Genomic DNA, 23974 nt, shown 5'->3' with positions numbered 1-23974 from the left:
CAATGTCTGTCAAGATCGGTAACACTATATCGAAGCCATTCTCAGTCACAACGGGGGTTCCACAGGGCAGCCACATCGGACCTTTCCTATTTTTACTGTACCTGAATGATGTGAACCGTATACTGAAATGTTTCAAGCTCTCATACGCCGACGACTATAAACGTTACTGCGTAATAACCTGTCCAGAAGACACACATTTCCTTCAACATGAACTCAATAATTTCTCCGAATGGTGCTCAACTAATCGGATGAGTCTGAATGTCGACAAATGCTCTGGCATTTCATTTGCTCGCAAACGCTCCCCATATTACTTCAATTATACCATCGACAATACGTCTCTCAAACGTGAAACCACCGTTAAAGATTTAGGTATTCTCCTAGAATCACGCCTGACCTTCAAAGATCACGTAGTTAAATGTGCTTTTCCCTCACTCCAAAATAAAAAAAAATAAAATAAAATGTACGTGTAGCAAAAGGGGCGTGCACGACGGAGAAGAGATATTTATTTTTGTTGAGTTAGAAAGAAGAGCAGCAATACATTGAGCCAGCGTAAAGAACTGCAGTAGATTCATTGATGAGTGACGATTTGTAAATGAGGGTGATTTTGTGAGGCCCTGCTTCGGATTCCAGGTTTTCAAATTTTAGTTACCCTAGTCTAGATACTGATTCTGAGATTCTTAACTCTCATTGCATATTCTTGGTTCAAACTCATATACAATATTTCAAATCCCAGACTTCACAGACTCCAATTTCACAATCCTTAACGACAGCTTCTAGATTCATATATTATTCCATGTTTCAGAATTAAAATCTTCGCAAATTCGCAGATTAAAAAAAAAATTAGTTAAATTTATCCTTTCGCATTCTCTAATTTTTCGATTCTAGATTTCATATCTAGTTTCCAAATATACATTCCAGATTCTGAGCACATTTAACTCTTTGTGGTCGTTTGTCTGCTCTCAGCCACCACAGCAAGGAATATGATAATCCTATATTTTACTCAACCAAGTATCAGTTTATGCTTTTTCTAAACGAAGCTTGTTGTCTAGTGTACCTGTTCACGGATCAATACGGTGCTCCGATGAGTAATAGATAACGGTACTCAGTATCAAACAAAGTAGTCATTCACACAAGACAACGAACTCGAATACGAATGTGGGGCAAAAATCATAACAGCAGAATTTAGCCATTGTAACACTTTGGTGTGATGGAAAAGATTGTTCATAAGCATCAGAACAACTGTTTGCATAAATTTCTCATGTTATTTGAACAATCGCATAAGTGTCTCAAGCGACAAAACCTTCTTTATGTAAAAAGATCACCTTGAAATACATTGTTAATTCAATATATGTATTGAAAAAAAGTTTATTTTTCATAATCTCGCATATACACTGCTTTTTCAAGGAAAAATAGTTCCGACCAATATGGGACACCCATACCCACATTTTATACGACCGCAAAGGGTTAACTCTATGCGGTGGCTGCTGATGCTCTCGCTGCCAGAACCTTCGAAAATTACAACAATTTAGGGGATTTAAAAATGTTGTTTCTTACGTATTAGAAGTAATGTTGAAAAAAAAATATAGAGAGTTATGATTATTATTAAGACATTATTTCATTATTTCATTCAATTCGGTTGTTTATCACTTCGGATATTATTTTTGAACACATCGAAATTTTATAAATGACTCATAAGTAGAAAGTTTTGGCGACTTTGAAAAGGGCCGCGTGGTTGAGTAGAAGTAGTTGACTGATGATTCATTCTTGCCCTCGTGAGAACAATACACAATCTGTGGGGTTATCACTAACGCTCTCTCCACCAGACACACAAAAGTCGGCGCGGTGCTCACATCGAACAAAATTGCTCCACTGTGTAAGTTAGATCGGTGCTATGAGAGTTGAACCTCTGGTCGACTGGCGTACGGTTCTCGGGTGAAACGTGTCTCTAGATGCATAGTTCGGAAAATAACTGATAAATTCCTTCTGCTTGAGAAACGGTGGAATTGAACACCTTGTGACGGGAGTGAAGCAGATAGTGAATTTGTTTTAAATTCACTTCATTCAACATTTTCAGTTAGGGGGTCTCCGTAGCCACATTGGTTGCGCGTTCGCTTAGTAAGCGATCGATCGTGAGTTCAAAAAACTCAGGGCCCCCATTGACCATCTTTGTGTTGTTACAGAATAACTACGTCCACGCAACAATCATCAGCGATGGAGATCGATCCACGGTCGAAATAAGATCGATTCATCCATACAGCTGCTCTGTTCTGCAGAAACATCGGGCTGCTGTTCTATAAATAACTCAACAATGGATCAACGACTGTCTCCGCTGTCCAGTCTTAACTGTGGATAATGGAAGAACAGATAGAAAACTCTTTCGCCTAAATGGCTACTGTGTAAATGTGTACCATTTGCAATGGTATAGAAGGGAATACTCTAACGCCGAAAAATGGCAACTGTGTAATGTGCTAATTATAGATATGATAAATATGTGACATGTACACGAATTAAATTCGGCTCTGTTACAGCTAAAATGCTAATGAGCCTAAAATAAACAAAAGGGATAAAAAAAACAATTTCAGTTTATCCACCTCTAACCTTAGAAGGGACAATTTGCAAAACATAAACATAACATAATTTGACAATAACTTTAGTAAATCTTCAACACATCACACAAGCACGAAATTTAATGCGAAACCGACCAACAGCTAATGTTGATCGGAAGGCGCATTCTGTTTAATGGACCATCTCGTTTTAATTCCTTGCCACCTGCAATCCGAATGATCACACGACCTGATAATTTCAAAAAGAAATTTAAAATATATCTCAAATCAATGACAAAGATTTTCATAATATAGATCGATCAACCACAATAATCCATCCATCTATCTTTTTTTTTGTAGCTCGGCAATCTGTTTCTATTTTGTGATCCTGATATGTCATGTTCATTTGTTTGTTTCTATTTAATTATAAATAGAAGCTGCGAGAGGGGATAATAAATTAAAGGGACTATTCAGGTTTACAAACATTGCTATAGAGATATTTCAGTTCATGGGAAATATTTTAGTGCAAGACAATACTAACGTAAGCCATTTGATAATAATACTCAATGTCTACATCCTAATGTCAATTGTCAATCTATGTCAATTGCATTCCTGATTCCTCTTGCTTTTGCTGGACTTATGTTATTCCGTCGAGCGTACCATCCTTAACACGTTGAGCGCCGATCGAAAAGGGGACCGACAATGAACTTTTCGTCTGGCCCACGTCGGTCCCAGTGGAATCATAGTAGACTTTTCTAACTCTGTTGTCGTCGTTTCCAGTGTTGACACTCCCTGAACGAAAAGTTTACTGTCGGTTCAATAAGAACGGCTTGAAAATGACGGAACCCAGGGATCGACGCGGGGCTTAACGTGTTGAGGAACAAGTGGAATAGGATGTCTTCTTCCTCGGTAAACTCTAGTTGTTTGTAAGTAAACACGTTCGACCGCTGTCAATCTGACAGAATGTAAGATGAACTCTCTCGACTACCATCAGGAGATTCCTTGTTAGACTAATCTACACAGGCAAGAAGCAATACAACACTTTGACGAGCTTAAAGCGGTCATTTTGAAAGAGTTGCGGAATACGTTGAGAAACTTGATTTTTAGTATGTCCAACAAGATATTTGCAGTTATTGAATGAGCAAGTACGTCAACTAATAGCTAGCAGTAAACGCATCTCAAACAAAAAAAGTACAATTGACCATGTATTGATTATTAAATTAAGTCGGCTATAGAAAATTGTCGATGAATCTCGTGACTTTTTCAATAAAATGCTCAAAACAACAAACATATAATTATTATCAATGGTTTAATTTAGAATTAATGATTTTATTTAAATACCTTTTAACAAGTTTCTGTTACAACATAACGACTGAAATATGTGTGCGGCTATAGAAAGTGATCAAATATGTTTTTTTTTTCTTTTATAGTCTACAACACCATGGGAAAACAACGAACAACTCAAACGAGTGTTTCTAACCAATAAAATATTTTATCTCGTCTTGCCATACCACCAGAGAGTGGCTCCCGTGGCCGAGTGGATAACATGCCAGGTGCTTCAGGGCCGATTCCCTTGCAGGTCATCGATTAAATTTCTTCATACTCGCAGTGTGTTACACCCCTTGTTCTCTAGTATGCCACTCATTCAAGGCGTATTTCTCATAAAAATCTCAACTTTGTACTAATAAAAATAACGCAAGTAATACTACGATGGGAGAACGAAGTTCCTCTAGAAACGTTAGTGCCATCGAATGAGAAGAATATTCCCCCCAGAGAGTTCGTCTTCAATTACTGCTCGAATGACGCGTCTTGCCCAATGGGCGATTAAATATTGTTGAGTCGTTCCGTTCTGCACATGATTGACACGTTGCAGACAGCCGATCGATGAGCCGCGATAGATAGGGTCATGATCGTCGAATAAATCGTATGAGCTCTTCCAAGTTCACTCCGTCACTTCCGTTCGCGTTCACCAATCGAGCTTCCTGTATCAAACCCCCACAGTAAGATCTTTCATAGAATTTGTCAGTGTTTCCCGGTATGAATTCTTCAGGAGGGAATTTCATTTCGAGGGAGAGAGCTTCGATAGCAGTGGCGCCAGAGACTGATAACAGTCCCGCGCGATCGGAAGGTGTTTTGCACTGCAATATTTTTAGCATCTCTTTGTTTACAATTAACACCGATAGACAGCGCTCTCGGTGGTTTTTTCCAATGCGGGATGTTATTGCATCGCATCGCAGTAAGCCACTGCGCATCTGCCGGTGGTTTTCCATTAAAAACTGGGGAGCAATCGACCGCGGCCTGCTTGTGTCGTAATGTTTGATGAAAATGATCTTCTCCTAAAACCATCCAATGGGTTCAAGCTTTTAGGGTAACAGAAACGCTCGACAGTTCTGAGCTAATGGATATATTCAATGAAAATAGATTCATGTCTTGCTTGGTACGGTTTCAATTGGAGAGACAGATTGGAAGCAAATCAATTGAAGCCAACGAATGGAAGAGTATGGCAAAGCTCTTAGAAACCATGCGTTGTTTTCTGAAGCTGATTGTAGTTTGTAGCAATTAAAATAACTCTTGCGTTTATTTCAGTCTTTTCTAGATTAAAGTTACAAGGGAAGGCCACCAAACACAGCACCCTTCCGCAATCAAAATTCCACTATTTCATTTCGTCACTCTGAATGAACCTCCGGCGTCAAACCTTGGGTGATAACGGAAGCGCAGGGAGAGGATGTGCCATTGATCCCTTGAACTGTGTTGTGATGAAATTGTGGAACCAACGCCGATCGTGGAAACCTGTTTTACCCTGCCTGCTGTACGCAAGAGGTGCCATCGGTTATCGGTTATGGTGAAAAATCGGTCAATTACTGATTGTTACTTCACGAGATCGCTGGTCGTAACATTTTATGAAGCTCCATCATATTGGTGATTGTTTGTTATCAGTTAGTTTTATGACCTCGGGCATGGGGTTTGAATTTCGACTCCCACGAATTGATTGAAGCAGAGTAAGGATATTGCACCATACAAAAAATAACATATATATGAAAACCAAACATAGTTTTAATCTTCTCTTTCGCTCACGGAAACATTCAGTTTGTATGACGGTGAGTGACATCGATTCAATCAGATAACATCCGGGAGCAAATATACTTGCTTACACTGCAAAACAAAAGTTTATGTTTAGTAAATAACTAATCAGCCAGCGCGTGGGAGTCATCCCTTGATAACCTTCCTCCCTCTGTCAAATCAACCTACATAATCAGCGATAAGTGGGTGCACCAATTACTAACAGATTTCCATCCCCATGAGCCAGAAAGGCCAGGCTCCGCGAGCACCTGAGAAGCCTTTCAAGGATGGGTGACGACCCAGTTTCGCCTTCGCTTTTCACGTGTTCCAATTGTGAGCCACCGACAGTGCTTCAGAGAGACAGCTATGAGCATGCTCCGATAGCATGGGGCAGCGCAGTGCTTGACTACATAATCATCAGGGCGACTACTGGCTGCTCAACGTCGCGACCCTCGCCTGAACCGACCGATTGATTACGGTGAGTGGAGGCGCCAGCTTTTCTAAATTTATACCACCCATCCGATACGTGCTGATTCTATGGGGCAATTAAGATAGTTTAATACGGAGAGTGACTATTGAGCAGATATTCTGGTGTATTTGAAAAATTCTCCAAATTTAGTAGCATCCTATTGAGATGAAATAACTTTATTCAGAGATGCGGTCACGGGATGTCTGCTTCCACGCTTGACGCTTCAATGCAGCCCGCTCAATGCAGACCAAAATGCAGAGGACGGACGTCTCACGATGGAAAATAGAGCAATAAAAGATTAAAAATATTTCCTACGACGCAAAACTCTGCTTCTTCTCGTGACCGGTATATATAGCGACGGTGGGTTATAAATGGCGACTACAGGCCGTTCACAGGAGAAAAGACGAGGTAATCCCTGCATCAAGAAGCGCCGCCATCGGGTGCCATTGATTCGGCCTCAGGTTCGCTAGTCACAGGTGAGATGTGTAAACTTTCACTGACTGATAGTGTGTGTGTGTGTGTGTGTGTGTGTGTGTGTGTACACTGACTAACGTGAAAGCCCTCCAAAAGGTATTCATTCGTTGTCCCTGCGTAAAACCCGATAACAGTGGTTTGTGTCAACCCGATAATGAGAATCTCAGAAAATAATCTGTCAGCAATAAAAAGTTATAAAAATAGGGATAAAACACTGTCACACGAGGCGACCCACGCATAAATTGGGGCGTGTAAATTCTTCTGTTTTCATCTAAATTTTCGCACGAGAATGAAAAACCTTTGCCACAGAAAAAAGTGACATTGTGTTCATGACGCCAGCAATGTTGCCAAGCAGAAAATGTCGACTGGTCCGGTTGATTTATCAATGAGCGGTTTTCGCACTTGTTTTATTTACTCCAGCAACAGCTGTGGGTGAAATAAACCAATTGTGGTTATAAATAGAAAGCAGTAGACTCTTTGCGGGAATATGTGTACCCTGCATAACAATAAAGATGCTGTAGTTAGAGGTGATACAACCTATTATGACAGGGAACGATGTGCGCGTAGTTCCACACAAGGAATCGCACCCGAGGCTCCCAACACGACAAATGTAATGCAAACCACTCTGCCACTCTGGTAACCACAAATGATTCATGTGTCATCCAATGTAAGTAGACAAGTTTGTGAACAAAAACTTTGACAAAACCTTGAACGCTTTGATACCAAACATATCATACATATACTCGCATTTTAATTTTCGTAATGTTAGTAATCCGTTATTTCTTCCCACGGTCGAGAGGTTAGCGTCACAAAAAAAACAAGGTAAAAACTTCAAATTTAATTCCCGATCGAACTGGGTATATTTCGTCAAAGTAAATTATCCCGATTTGCATTGGTACACACATATCTTTAAACTTGCCAATCAGAATGCAATCAGGAGTGTTAATTGATATAGCAATCACAGGCAGATTCATTAAATTGAATGAGCTTCAAAATAACAGAAAATGTGCTTCTCCTCCATACTGGAACAACATTTGTATAATATATATGCCATAGCAATATAAGAGCAATATTAGCAAGCGAAACAAGCACGCATTAAACCTTTTCGCATACTCTGCCGCATACACGGCCCAGACCGACAGGGATATTGGTTCACGTTTACGCCCTCTTTTTATGCATGCATTATGCTATGCATTCCAGCCGGCCTTGGTTCGATTCCCGCTTGACATCGTTTGGACTTTTTTTTTGTATACAATCCCATGGTGATGGTCAGTCTGAGAGAAAGAGATGTCTGCTCACATACATACAAACATTATAAAACTTTTGAAAAAGATGCCTTTATTTGCTCATTTTACCCGTCAGCACGAAAAAGCATTTTTTCTGCAGAAGATGATATGTTTTCTGCCAAAGCTAGTTCTGGGTGTACTAATAATAAGAAGAATTCCATATGATACATTCTTAAAGTGACTGTACACTGTTTTTTTAATCCAAATTGGTTGAAATTTGATACAAATATTGCTTTGTTTGTCACTATTCAACTATCAACAATGGCAAAAACGAACAAGGCATAAATTTTACTGAAATATTTAACGTATCTCGGTACATGTTTCGTGGAACAGTTCCAAAAAAAAAATTAAGCAAACAGGAACTAAATGTGTCAAATTGTACCAAATATATTTGATTATTACCGTTAGTACATGTTGATCGAATTTTATCTATCAAAAAGTGTCCAATATTTGACTTCGATCAAACAGTGTAAGTGCATCTTATTTATCCATCAGTAAGTGGAATAACATTTTCGAGGCAAAAAGGCTAGTGTTTTTAGAACTATTCGTTATATTTCTCCCAATAATTCATGATAAAACCTCTAACCCCAATTTAATTTTCAACAGAGCGGACCAAACATCATTTCTTTTGTTTCTTTCATTTCTGTGGTGTACAGTAACAGTTGTCGAATGACAGATGATGTTAGTGTTGAATATGCATAACGTTTGTAACGCATGTCGAAAATATAAAACAAACAATGAGAGCGTCTCTCTCACTTCGACGATCGAAATCGAACGATCAACAATAATTTAAAAATGATGACGAGGTAAAAGTGTAAAAAATTAGTTTCTTTCAGAATAAAAAAGTAAGGAGGGTTGTGTCCGAGACACGACCGCATAGTTGACGTAAGATTCCGTTAGGCTATCTGTTGATTTTGGATATGATTGAAGAATTACATCGTTACACTCTTCTATAATGATTTGGTGGCCCTGAAAAGGGCAATTATGTTTGGTTGTTGGGCATTTTTGTTCACTCCACCAGTGTTTACCGAGTGATGATGACAGAAGTGTACAGTCGTTGGGTGGTGCGTATCAGATAGAAGGTGTCGACTTTAGACGAGATGCCTCCTGTGTTTTATATATGGATGAAATAAAGAAAAAAAAACTCACCAATGTAATATAAGATAATTATCCATACCGAACATAATTATCAATTTTTCTCATCAGTAAAAACATATTACATTAATATAGAGAAAACATATTTGAAATGGAAAAGGCAATTTTGTTTCAAAATTTTTACTTCCTGAGTGTTTATTCAATCCAATGCGAATTTTAATAGGACTAACAACACCTAATACTATACGTAGAGCATATGAGAAATCACTTTTTCGAATATTTCTTCGCTTTTCCATTTTTTTTCTAGCCGCATGAACTTTTCTTGGGTGGAAATGAACACAACAAAATAGACAGCTTAAACCAAACGACCCGTTCTCGAGCGGGAACACACCTTGATTTTTATTTATGAAATTGAAATAAATCGTTTCATATATCAAGTCATTTTTAACACAACTGCTACCATATACAATTTTACAATTACACTTGTGCTAAATTTTTCATAATACACTATCGGTCATTGATATGAAATTTCACGAAGCAACCAATATTATATAGTTCCAAATTTCTATTTTATTTGCTAGTATTAATCGTATCACTCATCCTACTTGCAATATAAAAATGCCCCCGACTTGGTTTTGATGTCTCTGTTGGGGAACACATTTCGGTAGGAACAAAAGTTCCCCCTACCTTCATGTCTTTGCAATGCCCATTTCCCCCAGGCAGCTTGGTTTTGATGTTTCTGTTAGGGATCCGCCGCATGTGTCGTCAATTAGGAGAGGATATTTCCGTTATGATAGGGATTGAGATTTTTCAATTGTTCGATAGTTAGTTTCATGACATATATTATTTTATTGAATATAAGAAAATGTTATGGAGTGCCGAAATCGATTGACGGAAAAATTTCATCAATCCATAAAATGACTGAGCAATAAGTGTTTGAAATTGGAATACGATGTGCTCGATTTTCGATTTTCAATTTGTACCCCAATATGTTCCCGAAAGATGTAATCCTACGTCAAAAGTTCGTTGGGCAAAAAAAAAATGTGGCAGTAACTGCTAAGGTAAATGATTTTGGTTTGTCCAGTTGAAAATATGATCATGGTTTGTCCACTTTTTTGATTATTCTAATGCAGCGCATCTGTGTCGAATCAAGTATTCGAATGTTTCAAAACATATAATTAAAATACTCTTTTTCATGATTTACAGTAGTTTTATGGTATATTTTTACGGATTCAAATGTTTTAAAGGATTATAAAATCCGCCCTCTATTGGTGTCAATGCGCCCCTCATTTGGGCCAATTTTTAATCAATTACCAGATGATTACTCAGCACGTATTCAGACCTTCTCTGGATTATGCTACTTACAAATATTGTAAACATCATGCTTGCACACTATTGTATCAGATTTACATAGCTAAACCATGTAATTAAAGCATTCCGATGACTTTAATTCTGATCATGAGTTGTCCGATTCACTAATGTTGTTTTGTCTACATGATTTCTATGGCAACCGCTTGGCGCGCTGCAGTTTGTTTCTTGTGTTCTTCGCGCATAGCAGAAATAAAGTTTCTCTGTGTTGAGGTCAACTCTTTTAAAATGCCCAAGAAAAGGCAATATTCTAAAGAAAGCCTAAATTATGAATGGATCAATATGATGACAATAAATTCAAACAATGGTAAATGCAACATCTACTTGAAAATTCGATTTTTTGCATTCCAAAATGGTGATTTCTAAAACCGGACAAACCATGATCAGAAAAGAACAAACCATGATCACAATTTCTCTTTGAGGAAAATCGTTAAAATGCATAAAAATTTGAATAATTTTAACGCCTTATGGTAGTATTAGCAACTGGAGACTTGGGGCTTGAAGAAAAATGAAGAAATGAAGAAAAATCGATTTGCATTTACTAGTTGCGTGAAAACACCCTAAATCGGACAAACCAAGATCATCTACCCTACATCGCAAACTGGAAACATTTCAATGGCAGCTCATTGATTGTGCTAAAAGACACATGTTCGAGCAATAAAAATAATGTTGCGATAACTACACCATTGGAAAGGTGAGAAATTGCATCGAAGAATATGAATTCGAAAATTTCCCGAAGGAACTAATCTGAAGGAAAAGAAAAAAATAATGATACAGACAGTCTTAGGATTTCGAAAATGAAGAGAGGTGTTTGCAAATGGTGATGAAAACTAAGTACTGGAATAAAAAAATTAATTAAGATCATCCAGAAACCGAATCTGCACGCTAAAGTCTAGAATCTAAATTTGTAATTTGAATCTGAAAACTGTATCAAAAATAAGAATCTGAGCCTGATTTGAAATCTGAGTTTGGATAAAAACTTATTTTGGAAACTGAAATCTAAAATTGGAAGATAAAACTAGAATCTAACAAAAAAAAATCCCATGCTACTGCCCACTGCACAACCAATATAACAATATGACAAATAAACTGTTTCGAATACGAAATAATAAATAAACTGTCTTTTTAATATAAACTGTCTTTTTAATATAAACTGTTCGAATCAATGAATGGCTCTGAAATGTCGATTGAAAACTTCGCTGCAGGTGTGAAGAATGAAACGAATGAACGTGAAGCGATGGAAGCATCCACGAAGAGAAGGGATTTTTTTTTTTATTCAGCGTGAAAAGAGAGCGCTATTATATTGATCCAGCATGAATAAGTTGCTAGTTGAAATGCAGTGGGTTCATTGAATTCTTCGCTTTGAATTCTGGAATGACAATATGAATCTGATTATTTAGGTACACTATACTGAGTATGAAATTTATGATTTATAGTGTGTAATTTATATGTAATAAATTTACGGTGCCCATTAGGATCTAATATGAGATTTGAATCCTAATTCGGGAAGGAACTTAAACATTATTTCCGAATAAGAGTTTTTAATCTGTTTCAGTATCCAAATCAGAGATTTTAATCCGCAACCTGAGTTTCAAACCTATACCGGGAATCTGCGGCTGAAGCTTAAATCTGGAATCTGGATTATTTATCTGAATCCAAAATCTGGATCATGGATCTAAGTATATGATTGAAACGAAATTTTGTATTGAAAATCAAATCGTTATACTGAACACAGATTCAGAATTTAATCGAGAATCAAGCCGAAGATCCAAATCGAAAATCGAAAATTTAAATTTAAAAATTGAATCAAAAACTCAGAATCTGAATATGGGGATCGATATCTGGAATCGGACATTCTAATTTATAGCATGGAATGCGGAAACCAAATACAAATTGAAGTCCAAAATCAATATGATTCTGAAATTTAAAGTTGAATATTGAATCGACGTTAAAACAAATGTTCTGTTGAATCTGTAATTTGAGTTTAAAATCTGAACTAGGAATCGTGAAACTTTCAACTCTGGAATTTCAAGTCAAAAATAGAATCAAAGAAAAAACATGAATCCAATTTAAAATCTCATTCGAAATCTCTTCCTAAATCTATAAAATCCTAAATTCTGAAGAATATCTTAAATCCAGAATACAAATCTTAAATCTAAGTGATCTAAGCAAGATGTGAAAAAAGAAAATTTCAACTGAAGTCTGAATCTGAATCGAAAATCGAGATTCTGGGAACCAAATCTCCAAACTCAAAATTTTGTAAAAGTAAACCTAGAGTTTAGGAACTGTAATATGTAATTTGATTTCCAAGATTTGAATCTAGCTGTATCTCGAGTCTGCAGCTCGAAATTTAGATTATAAAATGTGGAAACTAACTTTGTTTGAGTTTAAAATCTGAACTTGGAATTTCACTCTGGAATTCTAATTCAAAATGTGAGTTAAGGTTAGAAATCAGAATCCAATTTTAAATCTGAATCGATTTTTTTTTCTGATTCTGGAATATGAAATCAGAAGCTGGGCTAATTTGAAATCTGAATTTAAAAGTAGATTGAAATTTGTAGAATGAGAAGTGGTGATTTTCGTATCTCAGAAGAAATTTAAGAATCTATAATCAGAATTCGAAAACTTCAATCCGAAATGAAGTCAGGCATCGAAACCCTGAATTGAGAATTCTGGAACTAAATCAAAATAAATAATTTGTTTCTTTATATTTTTCAAAGATCTTCTAACCAGTTTCGACACCTTTATTATCTTTATGGCTGTTTTCGATCATTCTGCGAAAAAGTCTTGAAGACACCAAACAGCTCCCCACTGTGACTGAACTCGCATTATTTTCAAAAGGCGAATCGTTAGGAAAAGTGCAATGTCCCTAAAACCTGCCGAATTCCAGTGAAAAAATCAGCGGTGACCGTGTTGTGCAACAGGTGTATGGGATCAACTTCTCAACAGGTGTATGGGATCAACAGGAACATCACAACTGCGATTCGTCAATATGTATGTTCTTCAGGTATGGAGACCAACACATTTTGGAGCTTCGCACAAACAAATTAAACCGCATTGATATGCTATGGTACAAGCCAGTCAATTTCACCAGACTCAAAGCCCGCCGAAACGCCCGTAAAAATAAGTGAATCGACAATAAAGTGTCTGATGATAACCGCACAGTCCGCCGGTCGCACATTACCTATATGAAGCGCGGTAGCGGTTGTTGCATAGGAAGAAAGAAACAACCAAAGAGACAACCAGGTCGACGAGATGGATGATCACGCTGTCCTGGCGTGACTCAGAGAGACACACAAACACGGGAAAGCCGGTTTGTCAATAAAAAAGGCTGGGCGCACGCTGTGACTCGATGAACTCGATCGAAAATTGCTTTGCTATTAAGATAAGACCAGCGAGAGGGTCCGACATTATCACTACTCCCTCGTTCCTCCTCGCTTGTTTGTACATCAGAGACTCGTCTTTCTCTCTTTCGTCTGCTCGCCCTGTGTATGCATGCATTGGTAGCATTTAAAATTATCGACGCGACAGCAGTGGTTCGAAAATAGCAGAAATGGGGAAGACATATTTGGATGGTTACCAACAGAATTACTTTTAGACGACCCTTATCCCCTTATCCGGAAAAAAGAGGTTTTAATGCGCTTTTCTCTTCTCTGAAGCAACAACCGTCCACAGGCGTCTGTCTACACCAAGATTAACGCTTTAATGAAAATATTTTGAGTTCTCATTTCAATAAACCGCGCTGATCAGCTAGCGATCATGTGCTGCCGGGATTGATTAGTCGAGCGTGTGATTTGTGTACAGCTCCAGCTTATTTTTTCTGCTTTCTTCACCGGCACGCTCCACGTTGGCAGTGTATAAAAAAAAAGATGAAATATCACTGCACCCTACAAATACAGAAACCCAAGATCACGATGAACAGCTCGAGACGCCAGAGTGCTATCTTCCACTCCATAAGCCGCACCGTCCTTCACAAGGGTAATGCAAGCGAAGCGTAGTTTGATTCAAAACGTCATTGACGTCACTAGCGTGAGATGGGAATTTACTTGATCTCATTTTCAATGATCCTGAAAAACTTTGGCCCATTTTAAGCCCCTCCGAAATCCCACATCAAAACCGTTCACGCAGGGTAACACTGAACCCTCAACCTGACTGCGTGTAAGGCGGCACTGATAAGCGCCACTGGCTAGAGCAGAAAAAAAATAATAGGCGTTCACTAACCCCCTTCCGTCGCACTGCACATGTGTGCTGCGCGTTTTGTTTTGGTTCCCAACGATGACCTTCTCAAGCTGACCGTTGATTGTTAGGGGAAGATCGAGGCCAGGGGTGCGAATAATTGGTAATTAGCATTATCCCGTGATTTCCTGTAGCAACACGAGGCTTGGACGCGGGGTATTATCCTCTCGCTCCATGACCAGTTTATTTTCAGTCCGATGTGGTATTCTTCCATTGTGCAGTAGCAATTAGGAACGGGGAAATGTATAGAAGGGTGAGAACGGACAGATCAGTTTCTCCCGATACTCGTGGATCATTACTACGCGATAGATAATTGTTAGATTATTTTCGAAGCCCTGCCAATTGAGAATTGGTACGTCTTCAATCGGATATATCTCAGAATATGTCTGATTAACACTAGAACTACCAACCAGTCAAAATGACCGCTTATATAATTTGTTCGCAAGATTTTGTATTGATTTTTTTTTATTTTTCAATGATGTTATGACTTTTTCTAAATTCATGTATTGATCAACATTATAAATTATTTTGGTCTCTCACTTCCAATTTATATGATATACATATGTGGTATACCTATTTATAAATGTCTATCCCTATCTCGAACGAGAATGCTTTTTCGTCTCTCATTTGGTACTGAAAATATGAAGCGAAAAATCATAGCTAACTTTACCAACGTTAGTCTGTTAGCAAAACTTCCAAACTATCTACATTTGGACAGCGTCTGAATTGTACAAATTTTAATCCATCTCATGTTCACTTCACGATGAAACCCAATATTGCCGCATATTTTCATGTAACGTTTTCAGCTGTACTGAAGAAGTGAAAAACCATTATCGGCATCAAGGAGTCACTGAAAACGAAACCATTTTTCGGCAATCATAACTCGATGAAAAATAAAAATCGGCATTGAATTTCTCGCGAGAATCGAAGTGAGCGTATAACATTTTCTCGCCTCCTATATTCTCAGCTATTTTTCCTTGTGGATGAAAACGGATGTTTTTCGTCTAAAATCGGCGAGCATTTCGATCTCTGGTTATAAAACTTAACCCTAAAATTCCGAGACGCCTAAACATATCTAGAGTTTTAGAAGACGTGAATCTACTGAAGACTTTTTTGATATCAAGGTGTTCATGAATATAAATTCGGAAATTTGGCCAGTATCTGAAATATAGATGATCAATCATAAGAAAACAATGTTTGTTTCCTCAGAGACCAATAGTAGAGAGAATCAATTTACGTAGACCAAGAATAATGTTGATACTGTCATCATCCTCAGATGAGAATGATCATCAACAAGCTGAAATTTCTGCTAATGGAACTATCTGCACAAAAAGCTGAATGCACTCCAGGAAAGATATAAATAAACAGAATTTTCAATGCAATAATTAGAGGGATGGAGTGTATGTGTGTGTGTGTATATGTGATAATACGTAAGTATATGTGTGAGTATCACCACTCCTTACAATCGGTAAAAACTCATGAAAACGGAAGTTACGAATCGTTCATTTGGAGGGTACGCATAGCATTTTGTAATTTTGGTACAGTTTGCGATGAAGTGTTGCTAGAGCATTTACTCCAAATTTTGATCGATCGGCTAGAAAAAACGGCTGAACGTATCAATATGAAATGTTCACAGGAGTTTAGGGGATACACTATGTTAAAAATTTATCTGCTAAAATTCAAATTTACTGCACTCTTTGCAAAATCACTGAAGATTTTTTAAAACACTATAAAAACGGGATTTTGACACTTTTTTAAAATTGATGCAAAAAATTCAAATTATTTTTTTCGTCACAGCAACAAATTACCTTTATACAGAATTTATTGGAGTTTTCAAATCTACCTCTCCGTTTGTGGTGCGATAATTATTTTTTGAATTATTTATCATCAAAGATTATAGGGTAACTTTTCATTCAAACAAAAATATCTTTGTATGCAGAGATCCTACATGAACGTTTTAGGAATGAAATGAAAGCTGTTTAATAAGGTTAATTGAATTTGTTATTGAGTTGGCTAGCAAAAATTGTGTTAGTCTACAATAAGTTTGAAAAAAAACAGATAAAAATCGATTTTTTCTTGGATGGCACTAACGTTCCCACTGGAACTTTGGCCTTCTCAACGTAGGTATTACTTGCGTCATTTTTATTAGTGGTACTTAGTTGAAATTTCTATGCCGGATAAAACGCCTTGAATGTATTCTGGAATGGCAAGTTCTAGAATACGCGTGACCCAGTCCAAGCCGGAAGAAATTTCTTTGACTAAAAATCCCCCGGCCAGAACGGGAATCGAACCCGAACCCCCGGCATGATAAAGTGGGACGCTAACCACTCGACCACAGGAGCACACATTTATTTTTTATCACTTCCTATATTTTTGTCCACTACATCTACATATACCCAGATTATAATGTGTTCATAATTTATTTCAAAACAAGAAAGTTTAAGCTTCAAAATGATATGTATCCAATCTTCATACATTGATTTTTCAAGAAGTTACAGCATTTCAAAAATCACTTTGCACTCTGTTTCTCTAATTTTTGTCGAGTGTATATGTAAATAAAAATACTATATTTTATGCAAATAAATGAAGTTAACATGTACTCACAATATTAGAATGAAATATATTTTATCCTCTATGAAACATATATTTTATATTTGACAACTGACTCTTCTTTCTTTCCATCGTGGTGTTTTTTTTTCAAAATTTTTGTTATGGTTGTCAAGAGAAAGACCTTATAAACTAACTAAGATTCCAGAACCATCGGGAACGCTGAACTGGACAAAAAAAGGGTTGGCAACCCGGAAAATAAATTAGTTGACTGGAAAAAATAATTCTCTATGAACATTGTGATGGTTTTGAAAAGAAACTTCGGTATTGTCATTGGCTGGTTATGCTGGATCATAACTTTGGTGCTGTCGATGGTGTTGCTTTATGATGGCTTTTGCGTTGGCGTTGATAGTTGCTGAATTCGCAACATATCTGCAAACATAATTGCAATCTGTCGAGAATTTTTTATGCTGATTTCATTATTTTTTTCTACTTCAAACTGTATGGTTGGCGACGCAAACCATTATCAAAGTAGCGAGACCTTAAATATTCAAAATAACTCTCTGTTAATGTTAATGGTTCGCTGTCTAGAGCGACACTGTAACACAAAACTACTGAAAAAATTATTTTTCAGTAGATCGTAGCAAAATCACATTTCTAATGCTCCCAAAAACATAATTCCCAAAGAAATCGAACACAAATTATGCTATCAACACTTTTCGCAGAACGAGAACAGAAAGTCCGAAATCGATTGTGTTGAGGAACGAATTTTCTCATTCAGTTTTCAATATATACATTGCGCTGCAACGTGGCTGTGTGTGTTGGATCGACAACGCGATTGCGGACGTGACGAATTTTGAGCTGGATGGCTGGAGAATCACCCAGGGGTGGGGCTTGCGATGCAATGTTTCACTTCTCTTTTCCTGAAATGCACGGTATATCGCTGCGTTTGCTTTCGCAGTAGTATTGCTGTATTCAAATTTATTCCGCTATTACTCTAGTTTCCTTTATTCGGGTCGGTACAATTTGAGAATCAATCAAAACGTGGGATTTAACGCGTTTAGATTATGCTCTAAACTTTACAATTTTTCAATTATTTATCTCGAAGAAATATAGTTTTTTTTTATTATGATTGATGCGTACAAATATTTCCAATCAACTGATGCAAACATCTTTGCAATTAATAAATCTGGTGAAAAGGGAAGACTTTTAAGCATTCAAAATCTTGCATTATTTCCTACATGTTTAGTGTTTAGATTTTCATTTGCTATCGCCTCCGCAGCCACCACACAACCGATTCGCTTCGGATTTTTTGTTGCTGTTCTGCGAAATATGCTGCATAGTATAACGTGTTTTGACTATTTCTTTGGGAACGACGTATGTTTTTGGGAGCGTTGAATCTTTCTTCGAAAATCATATTCCGACTACGAAGCATCAGTTTTCAGTCGCTAGAAGACATAAAACGGGAATTTGCGGCGAGAGCTGAAGCGGAATCCGGAAAAAAGCGTTTGAAAATGATGATTGAGAGATGATGGGCATAAGTGTATTCTTCGAGTCGTCTTCGAAGGTGACACAATCAAGTTCAATGAATTAGTTTGATGAAAAGAGAATTTTATTGGCCGATTCCCAGACCCCCTCCATGAAAATGCATTGAGGTGGAAATTTAAGTCTTTTAGCCAAAATTCTCCAGATATTCAGAATATATTTTATTTTGAGTTTTTGTCGATTTTTCCACATATGCATGTTTCAAGAAATTTTCAACTTTTGAACCGCTTGAACGATTTTCGACTGTTTTAAAGCAAATGAAAAATATTTGGATGAAGGAAAAAAAACTAGGGGTGAGTTATATCTGTGATATAACCGCAAGGCAGACGTAGGACTGACTCTAAATTCTAAATTAGTTTGAATAAATTGATGAACTAATATTTCCATTTTTCACTTAGTTCCATATTATTATATTCGCAATTGTATGGATATATTCAAACAGTACTTCTTCTTTCGTTCGAGTATAATTTCATCACAAGAACACCTAGCAAAGAATAAATATAAATTAAGAAATTTATCAATTTCGTTTATACTTGAGAAGCCTAGTTGTTATTTCTCTTCTGATTGAGTTCTGGACTAATCTTATTTTGTACAGAATTCTTAGAATGAATTCAAAAGTATAGTAGAAACTGATACATGATAGGTTTTTGTATTAAAGAGGCTTTAAGCTTTTTCAGTCCATTCGCCTCTAGCCCGTAAAAGGGCACTTGTAGAAAACATAACTCCAACTCCCCTCCATGTCTTGAGAAAGACAATTCATTCCCGCTCGACGTTCGCCGGCGAACGGTGTTCACTCAACAAACATCAAACGAGAAGTGTTATGATGCACGAGATTCTGATTTCGCAGGTTGCTGCGATTTAAAGTCTGTGTTAGGAAGCGGTCTGTTTGAATGAATGCGTAATTACATTCTATTGATTGGATACGATTTCGTCACGGGAAAATATATTCATTCGCTTTGGCGCATTTGTCACAGGACACCTAATCGATTTTGCAAATGCGAAAACAAATCCATTCGCTCCAACGCAATTTATGAACGAACTATTTGCTATGACCACTACATGCGAGCTGGCATCCGCTTATATACAGGTTTTTGTGATTTTAATAGCTTACTTTCAAAGCAATTTTAGAGCTAATGAAACAAGTTTTTGGATCAATAAGTAACAAGCATAAACTTCGAACCTAAACCTCAGTATAGAAATGAAATTTTCATACTTGTCCTAATTAAATAAGTAAACATTGAGTGTCATAGCACCATATTAACCGGGGAGCTTCAGAGGAAAATTAGAAAATATTATTGGAAGTTATCAATAGAGCAACCTTTCCAAAGATTTGGAGATGAGTAAACTCTCTTTAAACAGGTCCAGCAATCTCACTCCCGTTCGGATTATGCTTATCTCTAGCAAACATTGCGCTATCTCTTTAAACCTCATACGACTATTGTTTGGACTTCGCAAACTTTGTTCACTCTGCGTCGTTTGTTTTATTCTCATGAAGTCATTGAGTTAACATTGTGGGAACAAAGTTATTGCGTGACAAGTACTCTTCGACAAATCCCTACCGTCCACAAGACGCCGCATTCGAAATTTATGTCCATCCACGGAGACATAGGCTTCACTTGTTTCGGAGAAAACACACTCGACCTTGCATTGTAATTAGTCTCAATTCACTTCAATCGATTTTTTGGGAAATGAATATTCAAATCAGTTTGCCGCCATCATCGGCGGGACGTTTCACAATTTCTATTATATTGATATTCAACAGCCGGATTGGGCCGCTCTGCCGGATCGAAACAAAAACACGCCGCCACCGAGGCGTTGGCAGATAATTCAATAATTTGCTTTCATCTATTGCGCAAACGGTGTGAAAACGAAATGCGACCGATTGAGGCGGAAAGTAAGCGCTAATGCTGTCAATTACCCTCGCAGCGGTTTTCCCATCGGGGTGGATGGATGATGGATGCACCGCGCTGTTTCGATGCAATATATTGATACCGAGTTCGTTACGGGTGGTTGTCGGTGGTTGAGTGATCATCTGTTACACATTGGTGGCGCGAAGCATCTTCGCGATTATGACCGTTTTCAATCCAAACCAGTCCAAGAATGCAGTCGCGCGCTCACCTGGAAAGAAAAAAGAAAAGAAAATTAACGAATGATTACAACCTAGCTCGATTTTCGATTATCATGAAAGTAATTGTATGGAAGTGGTCCAAAGAAACAACGTTAAATGGAATGATTCCACGGGTAATCGTGCTCACACCCCGTGATTGGCCGTGTTATTAATCAGGGGCTTCATTTTTTAATTGACTCGTTGTTGATTTCATCAGCCTCATCGATATAACAAGACTGAAGAGAGATGCATCAAAATGCCAATTAGCATGCGCACTAATCCAGACCAGCGTCCGCAGCTTCATACAGTCGACAAGCGGACCTAAAACCTGAAATGTATCATCATTTCTTCCAGGAAATTAGCATCAAATCACGCCACCCGTTATCAGCGGTGTCAACGTATCTGGCTAATCGAGTCCTGAAGACGAACACTTGGCAACGGAACGCCTATCCCACGCCACCGACGGTGGCCAATCGACGCCGATGGTGGGCCATTCTCCTGCCGGTTTAACAACTTTCCAGTTCATTCCTTGCATGTGTAATTACAGCCACAACCACACCGCTGCCTCTCGACGGCCAAGATGGTGGGTCGCAACTCGCAAGAAATGGTGGGTCGCAACTCGATCTATGCCCAACAATCAGCCCACTGGCCCTGGACTGTAGATAGCAAACCATACATACCGCTGTCCGACAGGGAGAAAGGTTTAATCAAGAAAAATGCTTGTAGGCGGGAACTTGTAACTCGCGGTTGCCCACTCGCTTAGCAACACACGCATACGGAAATTATGAGAGATCGCGTCCGCGCGCACCTCTTTGGGCCTCCGTCTCAAATATTAACAAATTGCATTATTTCCCAGCATCGATTCCTCGCGTGCATAGAGGTCGCACTGGCGAGATCGCCCACATTCTGGAAGTCAATTAATACCCTGTCCTGTTCGGTATGCAGATTTGCCATTGTCCGCCGCCTTAGGCGAGCGGAGGGAGCGCATTCGCAGCATAAATCCAATTCGTTGCGTAGCGAGATCCGACATTAGGAGGCCGCCCGCGTACAAACGATGATTTATGCTGCGATTACAGGTCGTCGTCGTCGTCTTGTCTTGCAGACATGGAAGATGGAAACAGTATTAACTTTAATTTGTACAAATGTGCCGACACGTAGGTACGTAACAGCGATCAAAATTCTGCAGAAATCGCTTCACGAGGACACTCCTCTCATTAAAACCGTGTCTCCTCATGGTTTCAGCTACCAGTAATAAACGCCTTCAACTGGCGGAATGTTGCATCCCTTCGATTTCAGCCGAACCAATCTAACCGAAACTGGCCGGAGAGAAGCAATCCAATTACCTCGCCAGCAGCCAGCAGCGCGATAACATGGTCCGAAAATAAACGCGGAATTTAATTTTTAAATTAAAAAATTAAAAAAAATACAGCGAAAGTCGAGATCAAAATAAAAACACGGCAATTGACGGCGGAGAATTGATCTTTGCCGGTACCCACAGCAATCGGATGTTTCGTCGTGTTGGCAGCAAATGACGACGAAGACGACGACGATCACTCCAGCGATGTAAATGACATTGGTTCATTGGTTTGAGTTTTTCAAAACGTTGAGCACAAAATAAAAAGTCACTCTCACACCCAAGGCAAATGCACGGCCTTCCAAATTGTCGATAGGAGAGTGAAAAAAAAATATTTAAAGATAATAATATCGACCCGACAGGTTGTACAGTGTGTCCGAGCGGCAAATAACCGGTGAGTGGTCCAATTATTATGAATTGTATAAAAATGTGGTTTCGGCGTGAACAGACGGCGGTTACGCGATAAATATCGATGCCACATCCATTGCTCTTCATATTTTCGTGCTCGTAAACTTATGTTTCACAATGCTTGTTTGGTGGAGTTGTTTCAAGTGGTCGGTATCAGCTGATAGCACCGATTACTTGTACATAAGATGAATTCGTTCAAAAATCTTGAAACTTTTATTATTCTCGGAATAAATGATCAGACAGCAGTCTGTCTTCGAGCGGCTTTTCTTCATGTCAAGTACTCTCCAAGTCTACTTCTGATAACCAACGAATGTTCCCTCTTACATGGCTCGTGGGAAAGATAATGGATAGTGCAGCAGAATAAGTTGAAGTTGCTCCCACAGCATACTCGTAGGTGCAAGGTGCTGTTTGTTATCGATGTTGAGCCTTGCTTCTTGTTTATTGTCACATATCCGGTCTTGAGGTTGCCTTTCCATCAGTGATAAATCGCGCGACAGTCAAGGTTCCCATACATAGTTTGTGTGGATTTGAAAATGTGTGAGAGGCAGAGAAACGAAATGAGTCGTTCCACTCGTTCGCAAAACGTGATATCTTCCTGAGGCGGGAATAAACTCGCGATACCTTGTGCGATACCTATACATCTTTATTTTTGTGCAATTTCTTGCTGATTTAAACGCACCTTAACCTTTTTCGTATGACTTCCTTTATGAAGTTACTTAGCTTTTTTTAGTTCAGCAGATCAAATCTCGTTAGGCATAAGAATGCCCTTTCCAAGAATCCTCAGTCTTCGCTGAATTAGTGTAATGCATTGACACAGTAAATGTTCCAAAGTTTCAGCTTCGGAATAGACATTCGATCATATGCGATTATATATACAGGGTGCGGCAGCATAACTTCCTTTTTTTAAAAACTCAATAAAAACTATTGTATGCATCGGAAAATGTTTATTCATTTTTTATAATGTAGGTACATGTCTAAAGTTTTTATTTAAATTGTTTTGAAGATCAAATCTGTTAGGTGACGTCCCCCATTCTCCATACATTGCGTAAATCGATTTCTAGCGTTTGTCATGACTCTTGTTAGCATAACAGGTGTTATGTTGGCAATTTCTTCTTGGATGTTGGTCTTCAAAACTTGTAGGGTTCTTGGACGGTTCACATAAACACGAGATTTAAAAAAAACCCCATAGAAAAAAATCACAAGGGGACAGATCGGGAGAGCGTGCCGGCTATTCCAAATCGCCTCTAATTGAGATAAGGCGCTCTGGAAAGTGTTCCCTCAAAACAGCCATCGATGCTCTTGAAGTGTGTGCTGTTGCACCGTCTTGTTGGAACCAAGCGTCCCCCAAATCCAAATTTTCTAGCCGTGGGAAAAAAAATTGTAGCATATTTACATACCGGTCCGAATTCACTGTCACTGTAACCTCATTTTCCTAAAAAAAACCAGGGACCAATAATTCCAGCTGAGGAAATTGCACACCAC

The 23974-nt window shown here is 38.2% G+C and overlaps 2 protein-coding genes across 6 annotated transcripts in view; both read right to left on the bottom strand.

The window, feature by feature from the left end:
- Window positions 1-23974, bottom strand: part of LOC129776980 (V-type proton ATPase subunit e 2-like) — a 176322-nt gene that overhangs the window by 90041 nt on the left and 62307 nt on the right. The gene's annotated exons all lie outside the window — the stretch shown is intronic.
- Window positions 1-23974, bottom strand: part of LOC129776976 (protein phosphatase 1 regulatory subunit 3A) — an 82893-nt gene that overhangs the window by 31632 nt on the left and 27287 nt on the right. For 2 of the 5 annotated variants that reach the window (XM_055782975.1, XM_055782976.1), the window contains one exon: window positions 20542-20741. The exons of the other annotated variants lie outside the window; for them this stretch is intronic. The gene's annotated coding sequence lies outside the window, so the exon portion shown is untranslated. The remainder of the gene's footprint in view (window positions 1-20541; window positions 20742-23974) is intronic. 5 annotated transcript variants of the gene reach the window in all.

The sequence above is a fragment of the Toxorhynchites rutilus genome, chromosome 3, assembly GCF_029784135.1.
Source record: "Toxorhynchites rutilus septentrionalis strain SRP chromosome 3, ASM2978413v1, whole genome shotgun sequence".
NCBI classification, from domain to species: Eukaryota; Metazoa; Arthropoda; class Insecta; order Diptera; family Culicidae; genus Toxorhynchites; species Toxorhynchites rutilus.
The sequence above is the reverse complement of the archived record's forward strand: the minus strand, read 5'-3'. Positions and strand labels throughout refer to the sequence as shown.